The 22,370-nt window shown below is 40.9% G+C and overlaps 1 long non-coding RNA gene across 2 annotated transcripts in view; it reads left to right on the top strand.

Moving 5' to 3' along the window:
- Positions 1-22,370, top strand: part of LOC308487519 — a 198,075-nt gene that overhangs the window by 160,854 nt on the left and 14,851 nt on the right. For both annotated transcript variants that reach the window (XR_013991714.1, XR_013991715.1), the window contains one exon: positions 2,237-2,338. This is a non-coding gene — a long non-coding RNA (uncharacterized lncRNA). The remainder of the gene's footprint in view (positions 1-2,236; positions 2,339-22,370) is intronic.

The raw sequence follows: 22,370 nt of genomic DNA, 5'->3' as shown, positions 1-22,370 counted from the left end.
TATGTTGAATGGATGTGGAAATCTCAGAGCCAAGAGGTGGAAGATGGGGGAATAGACATAAAGAGAAGCCATTCCAAGTAGCATGAATGGGCCATTACCTCAGGACCTCACCACTGGTTGAGGTCTATTAGAAGCCTAGTAAATGTTAGTCTAACAAATGAAGGAATGATTCCAGATTTGAGTAGGAATCATCTGAAATGATTTTCATTTCCCCAGAGGGAGAATGAAGTTATCACACGTGGCTTGCTGGAGACTGGATAAGACCCCTCTGCTCTGCCTGTCAACAGGTTTCAATAAGTGCAGTTTTTGGGCCCCAGCCCTCAGTACCACTTCCTAAAGTTCATTTCAAGACCATTGCCATGAAGATGTGATTATATAAGGAGTGTCTTGATTTGCTAATTAAGCATTATGTATTTAGTGGGAGAGTGGAGGGCCTGCTGTGACTCCATCAGAGGGAAAAAACATGGTTATGACTTAGCTTTTCTAGGCCACAATTTCTAATTCTGAGGTTCTGTGAATTACCATATAGCTCTGAACTGTGTCACCTAGTTGTACCTCTTCCTCTCAGCCCTCCCTAAAGCTTGTCTGAAAAAGGTTGGAGAGCTATTCCCGCCCCCCTCTTTTACTCTAATACTTCTCATTAGCTTTCTGTCAAGCAGTAGCCAAGTTAGGAGTTCACAGGAAGAGGGGGTCAATGAGATGGCCTGACTTTGTGGTGGCCTGTACCGTGGCACTGCAGGTCACGTCTCTGAACATAATATTCTACCAGACTGTGTAAACCTAACTCCAAAAGTATTGCTAGAAAAATCACTCTAATGCAAATAAGAATAACCTGGGACGCTTGGTCCTTATCTTCGGTGGGGTTTTCAAGTATCCCGTTTGTGTGGTGGTGCCAACGTCCCCAGGAGTTCTTTGGTAGGTTTTTATCATAGAACCTTCACTATATACCGTGTTTCCCCCAAAATAAGACCTAGCTGGACAATCAGCTCTAATGCATCTTTTGGAGCAAAAGGTAATATAAGACCCAGTACTATATTATATTATATGAATTATGTAAGACCCAGTCTTATAGTATAGTAAAATAACTTTCCACTCACTGTCTACTTAGCCCTAACTGTATTATGTACTATCATACTAGATTATCAAAATAGCTGATATGCTAAACAACTCACACGAAAATATAAATACATGTCTGGTTGTAAATTTATGTGGTATCTCTCCAATATGGCGTACTTGAAATTTTATTAAACCCTCCAAACCTTAATTAAAGAGAACGTTGAATGATGGGAATTTCAGCTACGAAGAGAGGGCCACTATAGGTATTGCCTAGATCACACTGTTTAGGACAGTATATACACCTGCAATTATGTATACAGATCTTACCATTTTTATTTGTAAGCCATCCAAACCCTTAAAAAAGATTTAAAATGGAACTGTATAGGGTTTTCATGAATTGTCTTTGGCAAAGCTTCTAAGTGGTGATTAGAGAAATTTTGGTGCTAAGTCAGTGAGGATAGACGTAAAAGAAAGTTTGTTAATAAGATAGCTGTCTGTATCTGCGTTTATTACCTCTGCATATAGCTGTGTGTATCTGTGTTTCTCACCTCACATACCTGGGCCACACTCACATGACCCCAAAGCAGAGAAGGAAGATCATAATTCTTATTGGATTTCAACAACTAAAGGCACACAACTCTGCAACAGGGGTTTTATATTAACAAGCAACAAAGCCAGATAAAGAGGAGCTCTAAGTTTGCAAATATTACACTAATTACATCACTTTTGTTAATTTCAATTATTGCTTTCTCGTATAGGAATGTTGAATTTGACCTCTATAATGTCTAAGGAAAGACCATAGGGGTTAGTTTCACTGACAAGTTTCCAAGTAATTCAACTAATAGTATCCTATTCTACTATTAAGCAACATTATATTAAGCTAAACCGTATGAAACTGCTGTTTTGGTAGGTCAAAAACAGTTGAGTATTAGCAATGTCATATTAATCTAATCTGTTGTTGCACACCCTCAGAATAAGCATGAGTCTTGTTGAGCCAGAAGAAGCTATTCAGTTACAATGCATGTCATGTTTCCTATATAAAACAGAGTAGTGTTAAAGAAATGAATATTATTCTTCAAAATATGGCTTTTTAATAAATCTCTCTAATGAAATGAGTTTCTTAGTCAATCTTCTAAGCCATGGCCCAAGTTTTAATTTAGGTTTTTTCTGTAATTATTAGAACACAGAGCCGCCATTACAGCATGCTGTTGGCAACCTAGACCATGAAGAGAGGAGTTTTCAGAGTGGGAACTTGATGATCTGGGAGAAATCTGCTACCCAGGTAGGTATGGAGAGGACAATTCAGTGGTCCAGGAGCACCGATTGGTTAGAAGAACCTTTGTCCTAATTCTGAATAATGGTGGCCCCAAGGTATCTGATCAGCATTAATACATGGGTCAAATCCTATGAGTTAAGCAAGCTTTGGTTTTCACCCAGGAATCTTCCCAAGGGTGACTAATGTATATGGTTAAATCTGTGGGTGGAAGGGAAGGATATAAGTCCAAGTAAAAGATGGGTGTTAGGTGGGGTCTTAGGTCTTATTCTGTGGGTTGAGTTGATGATATGGCTTCTGGTCCTAGAACCAGAGTTCTCAGCAGGAAAAGCAAGTAGAATTAAGGTTGAAGTGCTTAGGCAGATGCCCAACCTCAAGATGAAGCCAATAGTCGGCAAGTTTAGCTACAACTTCAGAGCTGCTAAAGTACCAGAATCTCCCTCAGTAGATTGGGGCCCAGATAATTTTGGGCTGCTAAAAGATATCTGGACGTAAGACCAGAGACCAAAAAAAAAAAATGGGTCTGAGTCACAGGATTCAGAGCCTAAGAGAGTTGGTCAAGTTCAAGTCCACTGAACAGAAACTATTATTTTCTGCCATTCATGAACAGAGGAGCTAGAACCTACCTGTGGAGACCATCAGCAGATCCAGTGAGAGGAGCTGGGGATGAAAAATACAGAGAAAACCAGGCAGGAGCTGACCCTCTTGGTTCACATTTACACTAAAACTCAGTTTAGAGCTGTATTTCGTCAACTTTTTCTTGAGTATCTACCATGTTCCACATATCAAATTAGGATCTTTAATTCTCATAACAATGTTATGAGGATAGTTTATGATTTCAATTTTAGAGATGAGAAAACAGAGTGTAATAATTTATTCAAGGTAAATTATTGGAATAATTATTTTTATTGGAATAATAATTATTGGAACACAAACCCAAATCATTGTGTTTCCACTGAAGAAAGTGTATTTGTTTCCTTTTGCTGCTGTAACAAATTACCACAAATTGAGTGGCTTAAAACAACACACATTTATTCTCTGATAGTTCTGGAGGTCAGAAGTCTAAAATTCAAGATGTTGGAAGGGCTGGTTCCTTCTGGAGACAGGGAAGCATTAGTTGCTTGGCCTTTTTCAGCTTCAAGAGGCCACCAGCATTCCTTGGTTTCGGCCCCTCCCACTTCACTACAGGGAGCATCACTACAACCTGTTGCTTACATCTTCACATCTGCTACTATTTAGTATTATTATTTTAAGGTGTACAAAACAATGTAATAATTAGACATTTACACCACTCACAAAGTAATAACTCCCTTCCCCCAATCTACTACCCATCCGACATCGTATATAGCTGTTACCGTTCCAACTGACACTATTCCTTATGCTGTACTCCACATCCTGTGACTATATATATATGTATATATATAAAATTATAATTGACATTCAATATTATTCAGCTTCAGGTGTACACTGCAGGGGTCAGGCATCTACCATCCATGAAGTTGTCTCCCTCATAAGACAAGTGCTGCTACTACTATTGAGTCTACTAACTCTCCTGCCTCACTCTTATAAGGACTCTTGTGATTAGATTGGGCCCATCTAGATATCTCCACGTCTCAAGGTCTTTAACTTACCACATCTGCAAATTCCTTTTTACCATGTAAGATAATGTAGTCACAGGTTCTGGGGATTCAGAGGTAGACATTGGGGCCAGGGAGGGGGCACTATGCTGCCTACCACGGGAAGGAATGGAGGGCAGTGTTTTGAGGTGGGGAGATGAAAGTGGCCAGACAGAAGGGTAAGTTTAAACTTTCTCTATGGCTGGTGTGGAGCAGGGACAGGGAGCAGAGACAGGAGTCCTTCCGTGTGCAGGAATTTCAGTGGAGGACAGCTGGCTGCAGGAGGCTGGTCCTCAGTGGGGAAGGACCACTGGCAGAGGGATCTCTGCTCCGAGCAGCAGCAGGGACTCCAGACGGATAGCAGGACCAGCTTTCAGCAGCAGCACATTGAAGCTAAAGAAAAAGCCATCAAAGTGATCAGCATCATGCAGAAATGCCTACATCCTCCTCTGACTTTCTGGAAACACAAGCCAGCATTCATGTCATTTCATAGAGCAGACAGAGGAAAGCGTTCCCCTAAATGACTGAGATTGAATATCCGGTTGAGCTGACCAGTGGGGACTGAAACAAGATTGACTATCAATTCAAGAGTTTTTAAGGGAATGTGACATTGGACCTTAGTATTGTGGTTTAAAAGTCACACCTCCTGGAGTTACACACTTTCACAACAGCCATAGAAGGTGGAGGGGCAGGCGAGGGCAGAGAACAGAGAACAGTGTGCTCCAAGTAATTTCTAGAGTTGAGGAGCACCTCACCTCCAAATGCTCTTACTTGGGGGTCTAAACCTAAACCAAACACCTGCTAGTTAGTCTGGCTCCTTGGACGGCAGATATTATTATCTGAATGACAATAACCATATTAATAAGTATATCCAGCAAGGGGGATAAAAAGGTGGTAGGGTATTCCCAAGAGGAAAATTAATTTCCTTTTGTAATCTGCTGTAGTTTATTTCACATATTCATGACCCTCCCAGTATGTTTTTTTCTTTATGATGAGCCATAAACATGACAAAATACATTAGCCAAGTTCTTCGTTTCTGCTAAAACGACCGTATTCAAAAATAATAACAGAGACTTGTATCAGCGATGCAAAAGATGCATGAAGTAATTGGGGCTTAATTTGTACACAAACTGTCAAGGCAGTTTTCCTCACGGCCTCCATCTTCTGAATTCATTAGTCTCTAATTACGGCCAGTGGGGACCAGCAGTTAGAAGGTTAAAGAGGTTCTGACAGGCCTAATCATTGCTCAGGAAGCTGAAAATGTATGCAAAGTCTCGGCAGATGGGGTGAGAGCAGTTTCTGCCAAGTGATAACTGTTATTCCTTTGCACCTCCAAAGCTGTCATCCTAATAGGCACATTTTAAATTTATTAATGCTCTAGTTACAGTGCATACACAGTCTCTAATGGTATGTCATTCTGAGTATATAAACTGAGCAATTAACACATATTACCTGATAATGGTAAAATTATTTGTTGCCTATTTTTTTTGGGGGGGGGTTGTCTCCTATTCCAGTAAGAATTATCCCAGGCAAAGCTTCCCTTTGTTAAAATAGAATGAGAGCTATACTGTCGATGGATTTCCCTCTTTCCTCTGATACGACAACTAGTCTGAATGCCTCTGTCCATGTTTTACGCCACCCGTCTTTTCCATCATCAATTACTGGCCTCTCACATCACATCGAAATCTAGTAGATAAAAACAATTTGGGTGAGATGCTTAGTCAGACTTTTGGGAAGAGGCAGAGAACTCCAAGCTTTGATGAAATGACCCTGTATTTCTCATTTGTGACTTTTGACTAACTCATAAAGTAGAGGTAAGTGTGTACTTTGCAATTTCCAGTTCAAAGTCATCAATATCTTCTTTGGTGGCCTGCCTGACTTCAATCCTGATCGCTTTAAAGCTAACTAATCACCACAAGAGGTGTTCTGTTTTGTTTTGTTTTACCAAACGAAGCCTCTTGTCTTTCCTGTGACTATCTCCATGACATGGGAAAGGGCTTTAATTAAATGCAGCACTTAGTGTAACACTTGTTTGCATGCAGAAGGCTGGAGAAATGGAGACAGCTTGAATAGCTAGTCCCTGAATTGTAGGCTTCACCGGGACTACAAGATTCATAAACAGTCCCAATAGCATGATAAGGTATTAATCTCAGGAACAGAGCAATTATCTGTCCAATGACTGACCACCACTCTGCACTCACTCACCCATTTCGGCTAATTGATTTAAACTGTATGGAAGTAATATAACCAAAAAAAAAAAAAGTCACAGAGACTTCATGTTAATTAAAAACTGTGATTATATCTGCCTACTAGGTGATCTGTTTGAGATTTTTATACTATACAGAAAAGGTATCAAACTAGTAAGTAATAAGTTTTCTTTGCCTGAGACCAAATAACGCAGTCATTTTGGTCCCTTCAGTGGCTGGAAGAATAGCCCAGGTTGATTAGCAGACATGAGCTGTGGACCACAGGCAAGTGCTCTCATTTCTTTGAACCTCAGTTTCATCATTCCCAAAGTGAGAAGTTGGCCTAGACCGTCTCTGACCTCTAGGATCTTTCTTGGTTCTGAAAGTCCATGATTCTGTGAATTCAGATGCTGTGAGGCCAGAAACGGATTATACAATTGAGCCAGAGCATCGTTAGGAGTAGGTCAGGTCTTTTACTTTCCGCTTCCCATTTTCAACTTGGAAGTTTAATCTGGTTTTTGACCATCCTGTTTATTTATAACTTTTTAAAAATACTTGCACAGTAGATTTTTCCGGCCTCTTTGCTGTATTTTTGCTTTATGATATATCCATTCATTTCCAAAGATTAAAAAAAAACAAACCTGTTTCAGCATCTCTTTAATGGGAAATCCAGTGAAGAGAGTCTAGACATATCCTACAGTGTCAGCTTACTTGGCGTGATGTGACATTGTAGAGAGAAGGGACATCCCATGGACCCTATGAACTGTGAGTATGTGGGGTCAGCTCACGTGGCCTCATTTGTACCTGTAAGAGTGGGCCCCACTCTATGTCACTAGGGAGCCACATGGCCTCTTTGGGCCCTCATTTCCCTGTGCATAGAGTGGAAGTGCTGGGCTGCCTGCTTCCTATGGTCTGTTTCAGCAACAATGTTTGATGACTCTCATTCATTCTGAGAAAAAGGAATTTCCTCGAAATTAGAGCCCTAGAAGCCACATGATATTTAGAGGAACAGGGAGTTAGAGAGAGAAAGGGGTCCAAAAAGCCATTTATAGGAGAAAAGTTTGCCTGAGAAAGCCTCATCATTTTGCGGATGGCAAGTCACGATGTGGGGCGTGACTTATTTTCCAGTAAAAAGAAGAATATTGGTTAAAGTTATTACCCAAAGGGGAAAACATGGAGCTTGGAACCTACCATCCACTTTTGAGTCTTGGTGTTGTGTTCCCCCCTTCTTTACGTACATCATCTGACTTGCTCAGACTGTCCTAGAAGTGGCACTGCTTCTCATTCTGCTGAACCACCCCCCCGCACCCAGGGAACATCCCCATCATTTTATAGAGGATGTTTCCCAAATAATGAACCGCCTACATCAGAATTCCTGGAGGGCTGATTCAAACGTCAGATTCCTGGGCTCTACCTCAGACCCATGTACTAAGAAGCCCAGGGAACTAAGCACGGAAACACTCCAGTTCTTCAAAAAGCTCCTCAGGTGGTTCTTAGGAACAACTGAGGTCAGAGAACCACAGTTCTGGAAGGCAGGAGGCCAGCCTGCCCAGTGTTCTTCCGTCCAGGAACAGTGCTCTTCATTCTCCACTTGGTGTGACCAACTCACAGCTTCCTAAGGGGAAGGTGCAGTGCCCAGCATGGAGGTTCTTCCCATGGGACCTTCCCAGGAGCAAGGGCATAGCCATGAGCTAAAGGTCAAAGTCATTGCAGGCAAGCCCAGCTCTGCCCAGAGACCCCATCCTTCCAGCATAAGACTGTTTTTCATAATTGGAACCTGGTGGGCTTTCCTTTTTTTTTTTTTTATTAAATTTATTGGGGTGACAATTGTTAGTAAATTTACATAGATTTCAGGTGTACAATTCTGTATTACATTGTCTATAAATCCCATTGTGTGTTCACCACCCAGAGTCAGTTCTCCTTCCATCACCATATATTTGATCCCCTTTACCCTCATCACTCACCCCCCACCCCCTTACCCTCTGGTAACCACTAAATTATTGTCTGTGTCTATGAGTTTTTCTTTCTCATTTGTTTGTCTTGTTCTTTTTGGTTTATATACCACATATCAGTGAAATCATAGGGTTCTCTGCTTTATCTGTCTGACTTATTTCACTTAGCATTATACTCTCAAGATCCATCCATGTTGTCACAAATGCTCCTATATCATCTCTCCTTAACGCGGAATAGTATTCCATTGTGTATATATACCACAACTTCTTTATCCATTCATCTATTGAAGGACATTTTGGTTGTTTCCATGTCTTGGCCACCGTAAACAAAGCTGCAATGAACATTGGAGTACACGTGTCTCTATAGAGAAATGCTTTCACATTTTTTGGGTAGATACCCAGGAGAGCGATTGCTGGGTCATATGGTAATTCTATTCGTAATTCCTTGAGAAACCTCCACACTGCCTTCCATAATGCCTGCACCAGTCTGCATTCCCACCAACAGTGTATGAGGGTTCCTTTTTCTCCACAGCCTCTCCAACACTTGTTACTATTTGTCTTGTTGATGAAAGCCATTCTGACTGGGGTGAGGTGATATCTCATTGTGGTTTTGATTTGCATTTCTCTGATGATTAATGATGTTGAGCATTTTTTCATATGTCTATTTGCCATTTGTATGTCCTCTTTGGAGAAATGTCTCTTCAGGTCCTCTGCCCATTTTTCAATTGGGTTGTTTGTTTTTTTGTTGTTGAGTTTCATGAATTCCTTGTGTATTTTGGATATTAGCCCCTTATGGGAGGCACTGTTTGCAAAAATCTTCTCCCATTCAGTTGGTTGCCTCATTATTTTGTCAATAGTTTCTTTTGCTGTGCAGAAGCTTTTCAGTTTCATATAATCCCATTCGTTTATTTTAGTTTTTACTTCCATTGCCTTTGGAGTCAAATTCATAAAATGCTCTTTGAACCGAAGGTCCATAAGTTTAGTACCTATGTTTTCTTCAATGTAGTTTATTGTGTCAGGTCTTATGCTTAAGTCTTTGATCCATTTTGAATTAATTTTGGTACATGGTGACAGATAGCAATCCAGTTTCATTTTTTTGCACGTAGCTATCCAATTCTGCCAGCACCATTTATTGAAGAGGCTCTGGTGGACTTTCTTGATCGCAGTCGCTTTTACTCAGAGCCTTAGTTGTCAAGCTTCAGCAGACTTCAGTTTTAAGGTGTTTAGTAACACACGGGAGTCTATTAAAAATGGCTCCCAGATCCCTACACTTATACTGCTTTGCCCACATACATCCTGTGACACATGCAAAAATCCAGTGCCCCCAATCATTGCAGGTGTCTGGAACTGTGACAACTCCAGAGTTACTCAAGTCCAGTGTTAATTTTAGGAAGAAGAAAATTAAGACTGCAGAGTGGAAATTTATGAGTCTGATTACCAGACTCATTGCTAGAGAATGCTTACTAAAGGAGTGCAGCGTACTGATGTAGTAGAACCTGGACCCAGTGGGCCTCCATTCAAATCCTGGCTCTACCTCGTGTCCATGGATTCATGGGAAAGATGCTTAACTTTTCTGTGCCCCAGTTTCCGTATAGGTTATAAGGAAAAGTAATAGTACTTCCCTCCTTAGGTTGCTCTGAGGATTAAATAAACTGGTTAAATGTTAGCCATGGTTAATCTGGACCACCTATGAACAGGCTAAGTGTGGGCATGTGACCTGTGCAGTAGCAAAGGACCCTAAATTGAGAAGGGCCCAATTTGGTTTAATGCTCTGTTTTGCTGTCTTGAAATTCTCAGTAATTTTGAATGAGGAAGCCCACATTTTTGTTTTGCACTGGATTTCACAAATTATGTATCCACAAGGCTGTTGTGCTAAAATCTAAAGTCTATATAATGTTCTTTTTTTAATTAAAGTTTATTGGGGTGACAATTGTTAGTAAAGTTACATAGATTTCAGGTAAACAATTCTATATTAGATCATCTATAAATCCCATCGTGTGTTCATGACCCAGAGTCAGTTCTTCTTCCATCACCATATATTTGATCACCCTTACCCTCATCTTCCACCCACTTCCCCCCCTTAACCTCTAGTAACCACTAAACTATTGTCTGTGTCTATGAGTTTTTGTTTCTCATTTGTTTGTCTTGCTCTTTTGTTGTTTTTGGTTTACATACCACATATCAGTGAAATTATATAGTTTTCTGCTTTTTCTGTCTGACTTATTTCACTTAGCATTATAATCTCAAGATCCAGCCATGTTGTCACAAATGGTACTATTTCGTCATTTCTTATAGCCCAATAGTATTCCATTGTGTATATATACCACAACTTCTTTATCCATTCATCTATTGAAGGACATTTTGGTTGTTTCCATGTCTTGGCCACCGTAAACAAAGCTGCAATGAAGATTGGAGTACACGTGTCTCTATAGAGAAATGCTTTCACATTTTTTGGGTAGATACCCAGGAGAGCGATTGCTGGGTCATATGGTAATTCTATTCGTAATTCCTTGAGAAACCTCCACACTGCCTTCCATAATGCCTGCACCAGTCTGCATTCCCACCAACAGTGTATGAGGGTTCCTTTTTCTCCACAGCCTCTCCAACACTTGTTACTATTTGTCTTGTTGATGAAAGCCATTCTGACTGGGGTGAGGTGATATCTCATTGTGGTTTTGATTTGCATTTCTCTGATGATTAATGATGTTGAGCATTTTTTCATATGTCTATTTGCCATTTGTATGTCCTCTTTGGAGAAATGTCTCTTCAGGTCCTCTGCCCATTTTTCAATTGGGTTGTTTGTTTTTTTGTTGTTGAGTTTCATGAATTCCTTGTGTATTTTGGATATTAGCCCCTTATGGGAGGCACTGTTTGCAAAAATCTTCTCCCATTCAGTTGGTTGCCTCTTTATTTTGTCGATGGTTTCTTTTGCTGTGCAGAAGCTTTTAAGTTTCATATAGTCCCATTCATTTATTTTAGCTTTTAGTTCCCTTGCCTTTGGAGTCAAATTCATAAAACGCTCTTTGAACCCAAGGTCCATAAGTTTAGTACCTATGTTTTCTTCTATGCAGTTTATTGTGTCAGGTCTTATGCTTAAGTCTTTGATCCATTTTGAATTAATTTTGGTACATGGTGACAGATAGCAGTCCAGTTTCATTCTTTTGCACGTGGCTTTCCTCCAGCACCATTTATTGAAGAGACTGTCTTTTCTCCATTGTATGTTTTTTGCTTCTTTGTCAAAAATTATCTGTCCATATTTATGTGGTTGTATTTTTGGGTTCTCAATTCTATTCCATTGGTCTATGTATCTGTTTTTCTGCCAACATCATGCTGTTTTGATTATTGTTAGCCTGTAGTACACGCTAAAGTCAGGGAGTGTGATACCCCCAGCATTGTTCTTTTTTCTTAAGATTGCTTTGGCTATTCGGGGTCTTTTGTGGTTCCAAACAAATCTGATGATTTTTTGTTCTATTTCTTGAAAAAAATGCCATTGGGATTTTGATGGGGATTGTGTTAAATCTGTATACGGCTTTGGGTAATATGGCCATTTTATCTATGTTGATTCTTCCAATCCATGAGCACGGAATGTCTTTCCATTTCTTTGTGTCTTCTTGAATTTCTTTTAAAAATGTCTTATAGTTTTCAGCATATAGGTCTTTCACATCCTTGGTTAAGTTTATTCCTAGGTATTTTATTCTTTTTGCTGCAATTGCAAAAGGAATTATTTTTTTCTTTGTCTGAGATTTCATTGTTAGTATATAGGAATGCAGTGGACTTTTGTACGTTGATTTTGTAGCCGGCAACTTTACTGTATTCATCGATTGTTTCTAACAGCTTTTTAGTGGAGTCTTTAGGGTTTTCTATATATAGCATCATGTCATCTGCAAAGAGTAACAATTTAATTTCTTCCTTCCCAATTTGGATGCCTTTTATTTCTTTCTCTTGCCTGATTGCTCTGGCGAGGACTTCCAACACTATGTTGAAAGCAGAAGTGATAGGGGACAGCCCTGTCGTGTTGCTGAACGCACAGCAAAGGGCTTTAGTTTTTCACCGTTAATTATGAGATTAGCTGAGGGTTTGTCATATGTGGCCTTTATTATGTTAAGGTATTTTCCTTCTACACCTATTTTATTAAGTGTTTTAATCATAAATGAATGTTGTATCTTGTCAAATGCTTTTTCTGCCTCAACTGATATGATCATATGATTTTTGTCCTTTATTTTGTTTCGGTGATGTACAACATTGATGGATTTGCGGATGTTGAAGCATCCCTGTGCCCCTGGGATGAACTCCTTGGTCGTGATAAATAATCTTTGTAATGCATTGTTGCATTTGATTTGCTAGAATTTTGTTTAGGATTTTTGCATCTGTATTCATCAGAGATATCAGTCTGCAGTTTCCTTTTTTTGTGTTGTCCTTACCAGGTTTTGGTATCAGGGTAATGTTGGCCTCATAAAATGAGTTGGGGAATACTGTCTCTTCTTCAATTTTTTGGAAGAGTTTGAGCAGGATTAGTATTAGATCCTCTTTGAAGGTTTGGTAGAATTCACTAGTGAAGCCATCTGGTCCAGGACTTTTGCTTTTGGGAAGGTCTTGGATGACTGATTCAATTTCGTTACTGGTGATCGGTCTGTTTAGATTTTTCAGTTCTTCATGGTTCAGCCTTGGAAGGCTATATGTTTTTAAGAACTTGTCCATTTCTTCTAGGTTATTGAATTTAGTGACATATAGTCCTTCATAGTATTCTTGGATGATCCGTTGTATTTCTCTGGTGTCCATTATAACTTCCCCTTTTTCATTTCTGATTTTGTTAATTAGTGTCTTCTCTCTTTTCATCTTAGTGAGGCTAGCCAAGGGTTTGTCAATTTTGTTAATATTTTCAAAGAACCTGCTCTTTGTCACATTAACTTTTTCTATTGTCATTTTTTTCCCTATTTCGTTTAGTTCTGCTCTGATTTTTATTATTTCGTTTCTTTTTTTATTATTATTAAATTTATTGGGGTGACAATTGTTAGTAAATTTACATAGATTTCAGGTGTACAATTCTTTATTTCGTTTCTTAGGCTGACCTTGGGTTTTACTTGGTTTTCTTTTTGTAGTTCTTTAAGGTGTAATGTGAAGTTATTTATTTGGGATTTTTCTTGTTTCTTAAGATAGGCCTGTAATGATATAAATTTCCCTCTTAACACTGCTTTCGCTCCATCCCAAAAATTTTGGTAGGATGTATTTTCATTCTCATTTGTTTTTATGTATCTTTTGATCTCTCCTCTAATTTCTTCTTTGACCTGGTTGTTCTTTAAGAGTATGTTGTTTAATCTCCATGTATTTGTGGTTTTTCCTGCTTTCTTTTTGCAGGTGATATCCAATTTCAAAGCCTTGTGATCATAGAATATGCTTGGTATGATTTCAATCTTCTTAAATTTGCTGAGGCTAGTTTTATGTACCAACATAAGGTCTATCCTTGAGAATGTTCCATGTGCACTAGAAAAAAACGTATAGTCTGATGTTTTAGGGTGAAGTGCTCTATAAATGTCAATTATGTCTATTTCATCTAATGCAGTGGTGTCCAAACTTTTTTCAACGTTTTTCACCAAGGGCCATATGCGATAAAATACACAAACAGCCGGGCCACTCACTCGAGGTGAAGTACGTATTGCCTCACCTGGTGTATTTAAGTAAACTAAATATATTTTTGGAATTTGCTGCAGGCCAATAAAAAATGGATTGCAGGCCGCAGTTGGCCCATGGGCTGCAGTTTGGACACCCCTGATCTAATGTGTCATTTAGGGCTGCTATTTCGTTATTTATTTTCTGCTTGAATGATCTATCTATAGCTATCAATGATGTATTTAAGTCCCCTAGTATAATTGTGTTTTGGTCAATTTCTCCCTTTAGTTCTGTTTGTAGTTGCTTGGTGTATTTCGGTGCTCCCTGATTGGGGGCATAAATATTGATAACTGTTATGTCTTCTTGTTGTATAGTCCCCTATACCATTATGAAATGTCCATCTTTGTCTCTTGTTACCTTTTTCACCCTGAAGTCTGTTTCATCTGATATCATTATGGCTACACGTGCTTTTCTCTGGATACCATTTGCATGGAATGTCAATTTCTACCCTTTCACTTTGAGTCTATGCTTGTCCTTGTAGCTGAGATGCGTCTCTAGGAGACAGCATATGGTTGGGTTTAGTTTTTTGGTCCAATCTGCTGCCCTCTGTCTTTTTATTGGTGAGTTCAGTCCATTTACATTTAGGGTGATTATTGATATGTGAGGATTTCCTATCATTCAATCTTTAGTTTTCTGGTAAGACTGTGTCTTCATTGTTTCTTTGCCTTTTTGTTGTTGTCTATTATTTCTGTGTGGTGGTATTCTATGATGTTTTTCTCTGTTTCTTTATTTATTACAGTATATGTTTTGGTTCTGGATTTTTTTTGGGGGGGGGTGGTGGTTACTATTAAGTTTCTGCAAAAGAAAGTTTGATATTTAGAGTATTCCATTTTCTTTAGCATGCCTACTTTCTCCATTCCCGTATTCCAGTTCAGGCCTTTACTCTCCCCCTTTTTATATTTTGGTTACCATAAATTGTCCCTGTTGATGGTGGTCGAATAGCCTCCTTTATTATTTCTTGTAGTGGAGGTCGTGTGTTAGAAAATTCCCTCAGCTTCCGTATGTCTGGAAAGGTCTTTATTCCTTCTTCATATCCAAAGGATATCTTTGCTGGGTATATTATTCTTGGCTCATAATTTCTGTCTTTCAATAGTTTGAATATTTGGTTACACTCCCTCCTGGCTTGTAGAGTTTCTGCTGAAAAATCTGACGATAATCTAATGGGCTTTCCTTTGTAGATTACCGTCTTCTTTTCTCTGGCTGCCTTGAGGATTCTTTCTTTGTCATTGACTTTTGACAGCTTCAATACAATGTGCCTTGGAGAAGGCCTGTTGGGGTTGAGGTAATTAGGTGTTCTGTTTGCTTTTTGGATTCGAGGATCCAGTTCTTTCCACAAGTTTGGGAAGTTCTCATCAACTATTTGTTTGAATAGACTCTCTGTTCCCTTCTCTCTTTCTTCTCCTTCTGGTATGCCCATTATTCTTATGTTGCTCTTTCTGAGGGAGTCAGAAAGTTTTGTAGAGTTCTTTCATTTCTTTTAAGTCTCAAGTCTCTTTCTTCTTCCATCTGTGTCATTTCCAGGTTTCTATTTTCGATGTCACTGATTCTTTCCTCCATCTGGTCAACTCTACTACCTAAGCTGGCTATTTCCTTCTTAATTTCTTCTATTGAGTCCTTAATCTCCAGAAATTCTATTGGTTCTTTTTTAAAATTTCAATCTCTTTGGAAAATGTTTATGTTGTTCTTTGATTGTGTTTCTGAATTCATTAAACTGCCTTTCTGTATTTTCTTTCATCTCGTTGAGTTTTTTCTAAACTGCAGTCTTGAATTCTTTATCATTTAAGTCACATATTTCCATATCTTTAAATTTATTTTCTGGAGACTTTTCAGTTTCTTTCTGAGCTGTCTTGTTGCCTTGGTTATTCATGGCAATTAATGATTTATTATTTCTCTTCCTAGAGGTCTACAGGAGTGGCTTCTGCACCAGGTTAATAGGAAGAGGTCTTTCTTTTGTTTTCTAGTACGTGTTTGTAGAATGTTTTATTTTCTCTCTAACTGCACCTTTTTTTTCTCTCTCACTCTGTAGTGTTATGTTTTCTCTGCATTATTCCAGCTTCTCACCCAATGGTGGGATTCTCTGGGAGATGGGCTTCTCCTCGTTTAATAGTTCGCCTGGGTCACAGGGCGCAGTGTCCATGTGGGTATGTGGAGAGCTTTTGAAGTTCCAAAACTCTTCCTTCACCAGATTCAGAGCCGGTGTCTTTCAGCAGTTCTGTTTACTCCTGCAGGGATCCGCCCAGATAGATGGGGACAGGGGCGGGGTGAGTTGTGAGAATTGGTTCAGAGCAATGGCAGCGACCACCACCACTGTGGGTCCTGCTTCCACAGCTCCCTCCCCTTTGTCAGAATGAGTTGGGCTGCAAACCTGTGTCTGCTGTCCACAGTTCTCAGAACTGCAAATATTCTATTCTTCTGATCTGACACTGATACTGTTCTGCTTCTAGCACTGGGCAGGTGTGGGCAGGGCTAGCTCTGGGAGAGTAGGGAGGGGGCGGCTAGTCTCAGTGCCTAAGACTTCCATTCTCTGCTTGGCAGTGAGCGCTTAAACAACCGTTTTCAGCTTCCTTCCCTTAGTCTTTGCTCCAAGGTCTCTGCCGTGAGCGTTGGGTTCAGCCGTGTTATATGCTGTCCCCTCAGCCCTGTGGGCCATAAGCAGAGCCCTAACAGTTGAGTTCTTCCCTCTCCCACAGATGCAGTAGTTCCAGGATGCAGTGAGCTCGGACACTGAGCTAGATCTGTGTCCTGTGCCCATGCGGCTCCGTCACCGCACTTCTCCCTTCCCTCCTCCCCTGCTTGCGTAATTTGCCCACCTTTAGGTGAATTCAGTGGTGAGACTCTTCGTCTTGCCTGTCTGCTGTGCAGGGAGTCCTTTGTAGAGTTACAGTTTTTCAATTTGTTGTAAATTCCAGGGGAGATTTCCAGAGGCTCACCTCACGCCGCCATTTTGATGATGTCACTCCAAAGTCTATATAATGTTGACTTAAATGACCAACCTTAGCATTATCTTATCAAGAAAGATCAGATTTTCCCTAAGGAGAATTTGTTTCTATAGCTGGTCAACATTAAAATGAGCAGGTGTCAGATATTAAACCTTGAAAATTATAGTATGATTCTAAATTTTTTGTATTAATTTCTAGTTGCTTTTTTTTTACAGATTCGTCTTTTTTTCCCTAAAGATGGAGGTAATATTAGTTTTCTGCATTCTCTAAAGTGCCCATCATAGTCCTGGGCAACTAGTGATTGGTTAGTAAATAATTTTCAAATTGAGCAATAAGATTATTGCTTCCCTCATGAGGGATGGTGAAAACATCTGGGTAACAATGTACTTAATATTCAATCAGCCACTTCTGCCTTTACATATTTTGACTGTGCTTAGTTCAAGGTCTTTGATTAAAATTTAAGAGCCAGGTTATATGGGGGATGCTACTGCTTCTTCTTGTAGAAATTTCTAGCAACCATTCCACGAAGAGCAAAGGATCTTCTTTGAATATTTTACTGTAGGCCATTATTAAATTCCAGAAGATTGCAGCTGCATGGGGCCTCAGAAATCACTTTCTCAGTGCCTCATTTTACAGTCAAGGACACTGATACTCACAAAGGTAGTGATTTTTGAAAGTCATACAGGTCACTAGTGCTTAGCATGGGGTTCACTGATGTCCTAGGTCACCGAATAAGTGACGCTCCGTGTGGCAGGGCAGAGTCCCGGAGCACAGATGAGTGATTCTAACCTGGACAATCTAGAGATAATGGGCTGGGTGCAGTACAAAGGGATGGCACTGCCTATCTTACAGGACAGCAATACGGACACCTCAGTCCCAACTCAGCTTCCATCCAAGCCCTGGGGAACTCAATGGGGCAGAAGCTTGGGATTTCTTAAGCTAATGTTTTCTCTCCCAGCTCATGTCTTCATGTAGTCCACACATTCTCTTGGAGACCTGCACTGTAAGCATGACTTCAAATTCTTCTGTGTCCACATTTAGATGGGCAGCTTTTGCACATGATATTTAAGAATTGGCAGTCTTTGTTTCTGGTATTGTGAAAGGGGAGCCTTCCAGATGTGAGGAATGGACTTGGAGGTACCTCTGAAAGCACTTGGTGAGTCCAGGAGAAGAGCAGGGTGGATGTGAGGCACTTTATTGATGCTTCAGAGCCCTATCTATAGTCCAGGAGTTTTGCTTCTCCCAATGGCCTGTAACCATTTTAGAAATTTATTTAAAGGGGTTCCATTTATCTTTCTACTTGCTCTCTCACTTAGAAAGACACCATTCCCTCTCCCCCACTCATTTTTCTCTGGCCTGGAACTGCGACCCAGGCGGCAGAGGCCTGCTGGGAGCAGGCTCTGGTGTCACATGTCAGTCATTCCTATGAGAAAAGCCGCAGGCCTCCAAGCAACCCGTTGGTACTGCTGCCAGGATGGTGGGAGTTGGGCATCCACCTGGGGGCCTGGGGCTTCCCTGTTTTTTGCCAGTGCAAATACTGCATTTCTTTCTAAAGGCATTTTTCTTTAGTGCTACCTGTCAGGTGAGAGGGTTGAGAACCTGGGGCATCAGAACTTCTATTTACCAGATGGAGCTGAGCTAACAAGGGAGGTTGGGGGTGAATTAATTGCTAGATACATTCCGGTTGTTCACTTGAGGGTGTGAGGAAAACACAGCCCTTCAACTGAGCTGGGGAAGAAGGTCAGCTATGAGGGATGCAGAGGTCCTTACAGGATTAAATGAGGGGCCAGATCCTCATTGTGTCACCGACTCAGTTATACTTTTGCTGGAATCACACCCCCTTTGTAAGTGTGGGGACCTAGGGTCTTTCTCACTGCCACACAGGATGTCCTTCATGTTGTGGCCATTGACTGTATGGAATTCTCCAGAGTTTGAACAATCTGAGCTAAATCTGAACAGGAGTGAATGAATGAACAACTGTGGACCTGGAACATTCACCCACCAATTCATTCATTCATGTAGCAATGAACAGGGGGAGAGGGGAAGACTTTCTATGGACAGTAGCTCATAAGAGACCTCAACATCTCAGAGACATTGGCCTTTTCTCTTACTGGCTGTGGAAACTTTGAAAAGTTACTTCATCCATTTTGTACCTCAGTTTCTTCATTTGAATGTGGAGATTAAATTCATACCTGCTTTATAGGGTTGTTAAGTCATCTAAATGAGATAATATATGTGACAAGTTAGAATAGTGCTTGGTACATAAGATCTCAATAAAAGTCTGTGATTGTTTTTTTATTATTATCAGTGTGTGTGTGTGTGTGTGTGTGTGAGAGAGAGAGAGAGAGAGAGAGAGAGAGAGAGAGAGAGAGAGAGAGATTGTGATAGCCAGCATCAAGATGTCATAGTCATTGCATAAAGAGCAAAATCTTAATGTTTTGGATAAATGGAATGGAAGGAGATAACCTGACCCCTTGCTCTGGGATCCTCCTTTGTGATCAGAGGAGGAAGTAGGATGGGTCATATTTAAGGAAAATATCCCAAGAATTACAAGCTTACATGGTAGCACAATCCTACATCAATATTGAATTGTTGGCCCAGGTTATCAGTCATCAAGTGTACATTGAGCCTCCCAAGCTTGTACAACTGTGGACCTGGAACATTCACCCACCAATTCATTCATTCATGTAGCAAACATTTTTTGAGCACCTACTATGTGCCAGACACTAGGATAGGGGCACTTACTAAGCCATCCAAAATCCTTGCTCTCAGAACTTTAGATTCTTGTTGGCAGATATATTATGAACACATAAACACATGGTTATATAACATACTATCATGTGGTAAGTATATGAAATAATGCAGGGTGAAGGGATAAGTGTTACCCTAGAATGGTATGGTCTGGGAAAGCCTTTCCAGAGGAAGTGACAACTGAATAGAGACTTGAATGAGTGGAGTGAGAGTATTAGAGGCAGAAAAAATAGGAGGTACAAAGGTCTTGATTTACAGCTAAGTGAGGAAGGCACAGGACACAGAGATTAGAAAGACAGGCAGGGGCCAGAAAATGGGCAGGACAAGAAGTTTAGATTTTATCCTGAATGTGGTGGGAAGACATTGAAGGATTTGGGGTGGGGAGAGTGGCATGGTATGACTTATGCTTTAGAAAGATCTCGGTGACTGCTATACAGAGAACAGATTATAGGGGGTCGTAAGGTCAAAGCAGGAACCAGTTAGGACACTGTTACATTAATCTAGGCTACACCTCCAGTATGATAGGAGTGGAGATGTGAGAAGTAAGGTTAAAGCTAATAGACTTACTTCTGTAGCATTTGAGAGAAACAGAGGAAGCAAGGAGGACAACAGGTTTTGGGGTCTGTACAATTGAAAGAGTGAAATTGTCCTTAGCTGAGCCGGGGAGACTGGGAGAGCAGCAAACCTGGCAGGAAGGCTAGATTGCTGCTCTGAACTGCCTGGGTTAATTTGGAGACGCTTGTTAGACATGCAGGCAGAGGTGTCAAGTAAGGAGTTGGATAAGTGATCCTGGAGCTCAAGGAGAGGCCAGGGGATGGAGATACGAATTTGGGAGTTACCGTAGACATATATAGCATTAGGTGGAAGCACTGAAATTGCTATTTTTGCAGGTGAAAAAGATGGAATATCAGATGTTTCTTATGAGTCAATCTGACGTTTAAATCCATGAGTGAGAGAGATGACAAAGGGAGGTAGAGGAATAGAGAAGTCCAAGGACTGAGTCCCAGGTTTCTCCAAATATTAGGAAGAGGTGGAAGACCCAGCAAAAGAGAGTCCTTGGATGAAGGAAGAAAACCAGGAGCTTGTGGTCCCTGGATACTTAATAAAGAAGGTGCTTCGAGAAGGACAGTCAGAGTGTATACTGTGTCAGATGTGACTGAGCGGGCATGGGGGGACACAGAGGGCATCACCAGACATTGGCCCCTGGGTCACCCAGTGCAAGTCCCTGACCATGGGGAACTGTCAGCCCTACTTCCTGGAAACAGCAGTTCTTTCGGGCCTAAATGCAACCCTTATGCTTTCATTTTGGAGGATGGCAACTCTTTCAGAGCCCTAGGAACCTACCACGAAGGGGCTCCTCCTTGAGGGAAATGAAGAGTGGTATTGTCTTATTTTCCCCAGATGAAAATATTGAAACAAAACGCCCCATCGAGGGCAACCTCTCCCCACCTCTTTGCTTTGAGTGAAGTGGGTGACCTGCATTCCTGCTTACCTGTGTGTCCCAAACCACATTTTCCCAGCAGTCTCATGTATGCATTTCCTGTTCTTGGTAATTTTGTCTCCTAGGAGATGAATCATAAAGAAAAGGAGACCTGAGAGGCCACAGTCCTGCGGCTTCACTGGCCTGAGGCCTGGAGGACTAGTTGGAGAAGGAGAAGATGGGGAAGAGGAGGGCCTAGAGACAAGGTGGCTTTACAGGGTATCAAGATGACAGAGTAGTTGGTTAAATTGTTTGGATGTGTTAAATTGTTTGGACATGAGAGAAGGGGATGGTAGAAATGGATACAGAAAGAGGGAGAGAAAATATGGATTAATCTCTTGAATATTTTTACCTAAAAGGCAGCAGGTTTCCAGGCAAATATGTGGTTTTACTACATTTACGGCCACCAGCTAGCACAAACAAAGAACATTACTGTGGAGCTGGACTTTAGGTAAAAGAGTACCAGTTTTTTTCTCTGCAGTGTTTCCTTCTGGACTTCCATAGGAGGAAATGGAGGACTGGAATGGAGATGCCTGGTCCCCTCACCCTGATGGTTCTGCCGTGCCTCTCTGTGTTGTCTTTCATACGTTAGTCATTCTTCAGGCATAGATTGAGCCCACTGTGTGCCCAGCACTGAGCTGGCATTGCATGGGATTCAGAGACACAAAAAGCCACAGAGAAGACATTAGACGATTTGGGGTGAGCATGATATGACTTATGCTTTAGAAAAATCATGGTGACTGCTGTACAGAGAACAGATTATAGGAGCAGGTGATAGAGACAAATGAAGGTCATGAATGATAGCAGAATCAGAAGAAGATTAAAGGAGGAGGATTCTAGAGAAAAAGTTAGAGGGAGACTGACCTGAATCTCTTTCCAAAGGAAGGGATTCACTTTCCAAAGGAAGGGCTAGAGCGTGACTCTTCTCACCTCAGCACTGACGTACACCTGTCCCCAGTCTATTGGGTTGTGGAGATGCTAAGATTCCTCTCTCGGAACACATTCCCCATGATGCCAAAATGCACCCAAGAATGTCTCTGGGCCTTCTCTAATCAGGAATTTGGTTTCCTGTGTCTAGTTGGCCACAATAAAGCATGGGATGGAGGTGGCCTGGGTGAAGTGATAAATTTCTAAGAGGCTCTCTGACAAAACCCAGGCCCCTGGCCCCAGACAAGTGAGCCTGTATAATCCTTGTTAGCACAGTGAATTCACACCTCACCAGGAGTCTGTGTCAAATTCTGATGCAGAGAGAGAGAGAGAGAGAGAGAGAGAGAGAGAGAGAGAGAGAGAGATCAGTCTGTAGGCCATCTACTGAGCTCCATCTATTTTCCTTTCTTCTAATATTTATTCTTTCCTTTCCCCAGAGAGACCAGGGGAAGCAGTCCTAGGGCAGCCTCAGGGCAAACTTTTTGCAGGAAGAAGGCAGAGTCCCCTCCACCCAGACACAAGA

The sequence above is a fragment of the Rhinolophus hipposideros genome, assembly GCF_964194185.1.
Source record: "Rhinolophus hipposideros genome assembly, chromosome: 19".
Lineage (NCBI taxonomy): Eukaryota > Metazoa > Chordata > Mammalia > Chiroptera > Rhinolophidae > Rhinolophus > Rhinolophus hipposideros.
The sequence above is the reverse complement of the archived record's forward strand: the minus strand, read 5'-3'. Positions and strand labels throughout refer to the sequence as shown.